Raw genomic sequence first — 8296 nt, 5'->3', positions numbered from 1 at the left:
ATATGGACGCCTTTGAAAATCGCATTAAGGAGTGGACGATGAATTTGGGAATGTGGAGAAACACGACATGGGTGCTTTTAACTTAGGATCAATCATAAGTTTTAAACTAGTGAAGGTAATTAGGCTCTTTTTGGATTCTTGTCTTGAATATTGGGACCCGAATTTTCACGTATTTGCCTTTCCGGGAGGCGAAATTTGTCCCTTTCCTAATGGAATTGCTTCGGTTTGAGGATGTGACACAAAAAGTGTTCTGACTATACCCCCTAGCTCTCAAGACTATAAAAATAAATTTAGGGATTTGCTTAGATTGACCAAGGCTGAGGTTGACCGTCTTGTGACCTCAAAAGGTGTCCGTATGTTTGAATTTGTCGATCGATTTATAAATAGGGACGACCCTACTATCTCTTATGTGGTGAGGCGCAGAGCTTATGGATTTTGCCTTCTTCATTTCTATGTCCTGCGAGGGCATGTGGACAAAGAGATGAGGGGTGACCCTCGATTTTTAGGCATAGTGGAGCAAATGAAACTGCGCAGGAGCCCAACATGCTTAGTCCTAGGGGAGACCATTCTAGGATTGGACAATAGGAAGGCCAACCGCGAGCATCCTTATCTTGGGAGTCCTATTATTTTACAGGTAAGAACCCGTTTTCTGTCCTATTCGGCCGTTTTTTTTTCGGCCGGTTTTCGATATTAACTCCCGTCCCCTTTTTTGAAGTTCTAGCTAATGGAAAGGCTGCGGTTAATCGAGCCCCCAGTTGACGTGACAGGATATTGCTCCCGATCAATTATGATGAGAACGATCCTATACATGGTAGACTTCACTCGAGTATGCAATTATTGGGAAAATAAATTAAAGAGTGAAGGTGGGCCATTGATTAGGTGTATCGTGCCATGGTGGCATCTTAGATCGGTGACTGGAGTATCGTCTTTGGATCCGACACGGTCAATTCGCATTCTCGGCTTGGAATTCATGGTCTATACTTTTCCGGAATTCATGGTCTATACTTTTCCGGAGACAGAAAATCCTGAAGCTAGACACCGTCCCTCAAAATGCCTTGGCGCATACTTCTGAGTCTTGTCGAGAGTGGGAAATTCGTTGGCCCCAAAGGAATACGTGGTTCATACCCGTTCCGGTTGGCTCGTTATGGGTATCTGACTCATATCTGCAATTAGGTATGTCAATGGATCGGTTTTGGATCGGATGAGTCTTTATCCGTCATCCATCCGTCACTTTAAAATCTTATCCAACCCGTCTGTCATCCGCGAAATTTATCATCTGTCATCCACCCATCCATCATCCATGGATGAAACGGGTGAATCGGGTGATAGACGGGTGACTAATATAAATTCATAAAAGATGAATTTAATTCATTTACATGGTATAAAAGTCAGTTTAATTTGACTTTGGTTCATAAGTGCCATTTTGATACTTAATTAATGTCATTCCCTCACAATTAAATTCATTACTCTTGTACCATATGACATGACCAGTAGATGAGCATTAGAAAATTTGTACGTATTATATATATTTTCTAAAAAGATAAAATAAATATCGGGTGATGGATGGATAACGTGTGAGATTTCATCTAACCCACCATCCATCCGTCATCCGTTTCATCCATCATCCATTTAAGTCGAGTATTCATCCGTCTTTTAGGATCGGGTCGATCGGATTTTGATCGGGTGCGGGTGAAATTAGCATCCCTATCTGCAGTGGAGGAAAGCTAGCACTCCCAAGGATCGTGAAAAGCTAAGGAAGCACGAGCCCGTAGACTAGAAGATCCGCAAAGTGGCGAAGGAGAACCAAAAGTACGTAACTGAGGAGGAAGAAGAGGCCGGATATCGGGTCGTTCGTCCGTCAAAGAAACCAAAGAATGCTCCTGAAGAGAAGATGGTGGTGGGTCAAAATGGGAAAACTAGACCGCGAGCACGGCCGCTAGTGATTAGGTCGGAAATAACGCAAGAGCGTTCCGCTTGCGGTCGAGACAAGAAATGTGACAAAGGCGACAAAGGCACGGGGAAAATGGAAGAGTAGCCTTAGTCATTTTTAAATAGTATTATTTATTATTTGAGTTATAATAAATAGCGGGGTTTTTAGAATCCTAGCCTAGCATTTTAATTTTTAGCATTTTTAAATTTATATGTATTTTGCATATTACTATTATTTAAGGAGTAATGAATAAATGATTTATTAGTTAAGAAACTTTTATAAATTTTCTTTATTTATTCTTGTCAATTTTCAAATGCAACATGCAAATGTCCTTCTATTTACATCTTGAAATGACGGGTTCTATCATGTAAAGGATTGCCTACGTATTCATTAGAAAAATGAAATCAAACCCTGTACGTAGTTCAGAAAAATGTAAAAGAATAAATGTTCGAAGAAAGAGCTTGTAATGAACTTAGAAATATAAGCGTGTGCTTTACTTACTCCCAAGGAAATGAAATTCAATTTATTTGATGATATGAGGATGTTAAAATGTCAAAACACAAGAGCGAAATGTCATAAGATTTTTAGCGGGCCAGGGGTCGTTTTTATTTCGTGTCGCAAGAGTGGCACGTGTGTCACGCGAGGCGCGTTTTATCCTATTCTAAGGGTAGTACCATTTCAATTGGGCTAGGTTAGTCGAATTAGAAAACTCATTCCCTTCTAGGTCTGTGATCTTAACCGCACCCCTTGAAAGTATGGACTTGACTAAAAATGGTCCTGCCCAATTAGGTTTAAATTTTCCCCGTGGATCAACAGGTAAGAGATCTCTGACTGACTTGATTACTAAATCCCCTTCCTTGATAATTCTGGGGTTGACCCTTTTAATAAAGGCTCGTTTGATACGTGCCTGATATGTCTTCACATTATGTAATGTGCGTAGCCTCCGTTCGTCCAAGAGGATGAGTTCATCATACCTATCCCTATTTCATTCAGCTTCTGGAATTTGACTTTCGAGTAAAATGCGTAGGGATGGGATCTCTAGCTCTACTGACTGTACAGCTTCCATGCCGTAAGTCAAATAGAAAGGAGTAGCCCCAGTGGGCGTCCTAACTGACGTGCGATATCCCCATAACACAAAGGGTATTTTGCTAGGCCAATCGCGATAATTGTCGATCATTTTCTTGAGGATCGTGACGACATTTTTGTTAGCTACCTCTACCGCATCAGTAGTTTGAGGTCTATATGGCGAGGAATGGTGATGCTTGATCTTATACTTAGCTAGCAACTATGCAGCTTCGGCCTGAAAATGTGACCCGTTGTCACTGATGATTTCATGTGGGCAACCGTATCAATAAATGATATTGGTTTGTATAAACTTTGCCACATATTTGGCTGTAAGGCTAGTGTAAGATGCCGCCTCGACCCATTTAGCAAAATAGTCGATAGCTACTAAAATTTAACAATGACCTCTTGTCCCAGCTGAAGTGATTTTCCCGATGATGTATATTCCCCAAGCAGAAAATGGCCAAGGAGATGTCATGGTATATAGCATTGAGGGAGGAACATGTTGCACATTCCCGATGATCTGGCAATTATGACAATACCTGACGTATTTGATGCAATCTGACTCCATTGTCGTCCAGTAATACCCTAGACGCGTAATTTTCTTTGCCATCATAGGTCCACTCATTCTCCATCGTGAACTTCTTCCATTACTTTCTGTGCCTGTGAATGATCAAGGCAACGCAAGAGGACACCAAGTGGTGTTCTTTTGTACAACTCTCCCTGCACGAGGAGGTATTTAGAGGCAAGTAGGCGTATGGCGCGTTGTCCTCTCTTATCCATATCTGGTGGATATGTACCATTAAGCTTGAAATTTAGAATGGCATGGAACCAAGGTTCCCCTGGGTTTTCCTCTTCATCTGTAAGGGAGTGTACATAGGCTGGCTTTGACCGTCGTTCGATGCACAAAGGCATTTCAACCATGTTGTCTAGCATATTAATCAAGGATGCGAGTTTTGCAAGAGCGTCCGCAAACTGATTTTCTTTGCGAGGCAGGTGTAAATAAGTAACCTGATCGAAGAATTGAGCAATCTGATATATCCTCGCCTGATAGGGTGCCAGACATTCATTTCTGATTTTCCAGGATCCAATGATTTGGTTAACGATTAAAGACGAGTCCCCGTGAACTCGAAGGTTCTTGATGCCTAAACTCACTGCTGCTTGTAGACCAATGAGGCAAGCCTCATACTCTGCTGTATTGTTTGTCACCTCGAAGTCGAGTTTGACAAAAAGTGGTGTGTGCTCGCCTTTAGGAGAAATGAGCAACACTCCTATTCCAAATCCTCTCAAATTGGATGCCCCATCAAAGTAAAGATCCCAAGAATCCGTACTGGTTTTTAAAATATCCTCATTTGGAAACGACCATGTGTCTATTGCGTGCGTATCATTGATAGGATTATCTGCGAAGAATTCAGCCACGGCGCGTCCCCTTTATGACTCTCAAAGGTATGTATTTGAGATCGAACTCTAAGAGCATTAAGGTCCATCTTGCCAAGCGTCCATTGAGGACGGGTTTCTCGAAGAGGTATTTGACGGGATCCCTTTCAGAATACACTTTGACCGAGTAGCTAAGCATGTAATGGCGTAGCTTCTTTGTTGCCCACACAAGAGCGAGGCATGTCTTCTCGAGAGGTGTATACTTACTTTCGTACTCCAAGAACTTCTTACTAAGGTAGTACATAACTCTTTCTTCTTTTCCAACAGTCTGTGCGAGCATAGCCCCCATGGCTATTTCGGTAACCGTGAGATATAAACCAAGAGGTTGATCTTGTTGGAGAGGCATCAGCCCTGGTGGCTTGGCCAATATCTCCTTTATCCTATCAAATGCCTTTTGACAGTTATCGTCCCACACGGTATGGTCCATTTTCTTGAGCTTTTTGAAGATAGGTTCGCAGATCATAGTAAGTTTCGATATGAATCGACTTATGTACTGCACTTTGCCCAGGAATCCTCTAACCTCTTTTTCTGTTTGGGGTTGTGGCATCTCGATTAAGGCCTTGATCTTGGGTGGATCAATTTCTATCCCCCTCTAGCTGAAAACGTATCCCAGAAGGTTGCGTGACGTTACTCCGAATGCACATTTCTGAGGTTAGCGATATGCCTTTTTCTATCCTTAGATTTGATGATCATATTATCCACATAAACCTCCACCTCTTTATGCATCATGCCATGTAGCAAAGTAGTCGCAGTGCGTTGGTACGTAGCCCCAACATTGATTAGCCCGAATGGCATAACAGTATAGCAGTATGTGCCCCACTGAGTGACGAAGGCTGTCTTGTGCATATCTTCTTTGGCCATTTTGATTATGTTATACCCTACATACCCGTCCATGAAGGATAAAAACGTGTCATCTTCTGTATTATCTACCAATATATCGATGTGTGGTAAAGGGAAGTCGTCTTTTGGACTCGCTTTGTTCAAGTCTCTGAAATCAACACAATCCGGATTCGCCCATCCTTTTTGGTTACGGGGACTATATTAGCCACTCAGTCTGAATACTCGGAAACTTTGATGAATCCGGCTTTGAATTGCTTATCGATTTCTTCTTTAATCTTAAGAGCCCACTCTGTCCTCATCCGACGAAGCTTCTGCTTTACAGGTTTGAAACCTGACTTAATTGGAATGCGATGTTCTGCAATATCCCTGTCGATCCCTGGCATGTCCTTGTAAGACCAAGCGAAGACGTCTTTGAACTCGTGTAGGATGTCGATGAAATTGGCCCTTTCAGTTGGGTCTAGGGTCATCCCTATCAAAAGTTCTTGTGGTTCTAATTCCGTTCCTACGTTGATAGGGTCGGTGTTTTCTATAACTGGTACCACTTCCCCCTCTTCTAGTATTTCTTTAATTATATAGGGTGGTAATTCGATTGAGTATGGGTCAGGATCATCCTTATTATCATCGTAAACAGAATTGTATTCAGAATAACACAAGGAGTACGCAGAATCAGATTTATTCATATTAATGTTCGAAAATAGCTGAAACAAAGAAGTCACCACTTGCAGATGATCGATGGCGGTAAAGGGACAGATTCTTTGGAACATTCCCAAGCTGCCATCACATTTACTAGGCGATACTCTGCTAGGAGAAACAAGAGGGTGGGGAGTGACGATAGGACGAGACTCTCTAGCGACTTCTCTATACTTAGATTCCGACTCCGAATCTGATTCCGACTTACTCGAATTCATCGTCTTCGGGTTCTCCTTTGAACATCTCTCCTTCTCCAGTAGTGACCTTAAAGAGGTTTCCTTGATTGTTGGTCCACTTGATCGACTTTCTCCATCCTTTCTGCTGATTTGATCTGGTGTCAATGATCAGTGTTGTAGGGTTGAAATGCTCGTCTTGAAGTATCATGATAATGATCTCATCCTGCACTGCCTCGATGAATCGATCCTCTCTAATTAGAAGGCTAACAACCTGTTCGTCAAGACAATGTGTCTGACGGGTTTTGACGGTAGGAACCGTTTCTGGAGGAATGAAGTAGAAATCATGGAAGACCCCGATTATAGCTAGTTGATCGCCTCTGTACCACCAAGGTTCGGGAAATCCATAAAAATTTTCACAATCTCCTTCCCTGTTGAAGTACCAATTTAGTGTAGGGAGATAGGGTTGCATTTGGACTCCCTTACTTTTGCGATTCTGAACATCAGTATGCATTTCGAGGGTTTCGGCTTTGTGGGCTTGTACCCCAAGCCTAGTGGTCGGACTCACTTGGAGGTTTAGTTTTCGGTACTTGTCGTTAGGAGCACCTAGACCAAAACACAATTATAACTCCACAAACAACTCTACAATTAGTAAAGAGGCAAGTAAAGGTCGGATCCCAAGGGACGGGGATTGAGATGAGATTTTCAATTGCAAATAGTGGTGTCTAGGGGTGTCACAATTTGGGGTTTGAAGTAGAAGATCACTAAACTAAATAGCAATAAAAGTAAACAAGCAAGATGATTAAAAAGGGATGTAAACAATTGATAAAAGGCACTAGGGTGTCATGGGGTCATAGGGGGTTCATGGGAATTGATCATACAAACATATTCTCAAATTATAAGCAAGCAATTATTGTTGTGATGGATCGAGTTGGTTTATATCTTACAATCCTAGGAAAGTTTGGGTCCCGGAGCCGAATCGATTAGATTGTACAACACCTACAAGTCGACTTAATCTTCCGTACTCAACTATATGCATGGTCTAATGAGACTCGAGTTGGTTTATGTCTTACAAGTCTCATTGAAAAGATAGGTGATGGGTAAAAAAAATGCAAGGATTCATAGGCTCGCATTTCATCAAACATAACATGTGCATAAGTTGAGATCACAACAAGCAAGCAAATAAACTATGAAAACCTATTAATTTAAGCATTAATCATCCCCCATGTTGGTTTCCCCTAATTACCCATTAACCCTAGCTAAGGAAACTACTCACTCATTATCATGTTGAACATGCTAGCAAGGTTGTCAATCATACCAACAAAGTAAAACATGATGAATAAATGAAGATAATTAACAATAATTAAAAAGGGATTAAGAGAATTATACCTACAAATGATTCCAATAATAAAGCAAAGAATAATAGAAGTACATGATGATTGATTGGAAGGTTGTCAATCTCCCAATAATAATTCAAATAATCTTCAATTACCCAAAATGAAAGATGAACAAAAGAGAGATTAAGGAAATGAGATTTGTATTAAGACTTGATTAAAAGTTGATTACAAGATTAAAGAGAGATTTGATTGATATAAACTACACTAGAGATTGCTAAAACGAACATGATAATCTAATTAGACTAATGGGGTATTTATAGTGGGGATTAGGTACATAAATTAGGGTTTACTAAGGGCTTAAATGATGATTAAGTCCTTGAGGAATCGCCGGTCTCAAGAGAGACTCCGGTCTCCTTTTCGTCGGTCTTTGAAAAATATGCGCATCCTTCATTTGAGCAAGTAGAAGACGGATTTAGCTGTCACACAATCCGAGCGTCCAGGGCACGGGACGGGCGGATTGTGGGTGTCTTGGACGAGCGGATTCGCGGGGTGGACGGGCGGATTGTGGTGGTTCTGGACGGGCGTCCAGGTGAGGAAGACGCTCGGATTGCATGTGCTGTACGGGCGGATTGTGGTCAATCCGCTCGGATTCCCTGTCAGCTTCTTCCTTTCTTCTTTTATTCCTTTCTCTTCATAAAATCCTTGAGGATTCCACGGGGATGCAAGGATCTTTTCTCATCATTGCCCATCTACTATAGTATGTACAAAGGCCTTCTAGTCTTGTCTTCTCTTTGATGCTTGGTCATTGAATTCAATCAATTTAGCTC

This window comes from Silene latifolia, chromosome X (assembly GCF_048544455.1).
Source record: "Silene latifolia isolate original U9 population chromosome X, ASM4854445v1, whole genome shotgun sequence".
Lineage (NCBI taxonomy): Eukaryota > Viridiplantae > Streptophyta > Magnoliopsida > Caryophyllales > Caryophyllaceae > Silene > Silene latifolia.
This window is presented reverse-complemented; position numbering follows the sequence as displayed.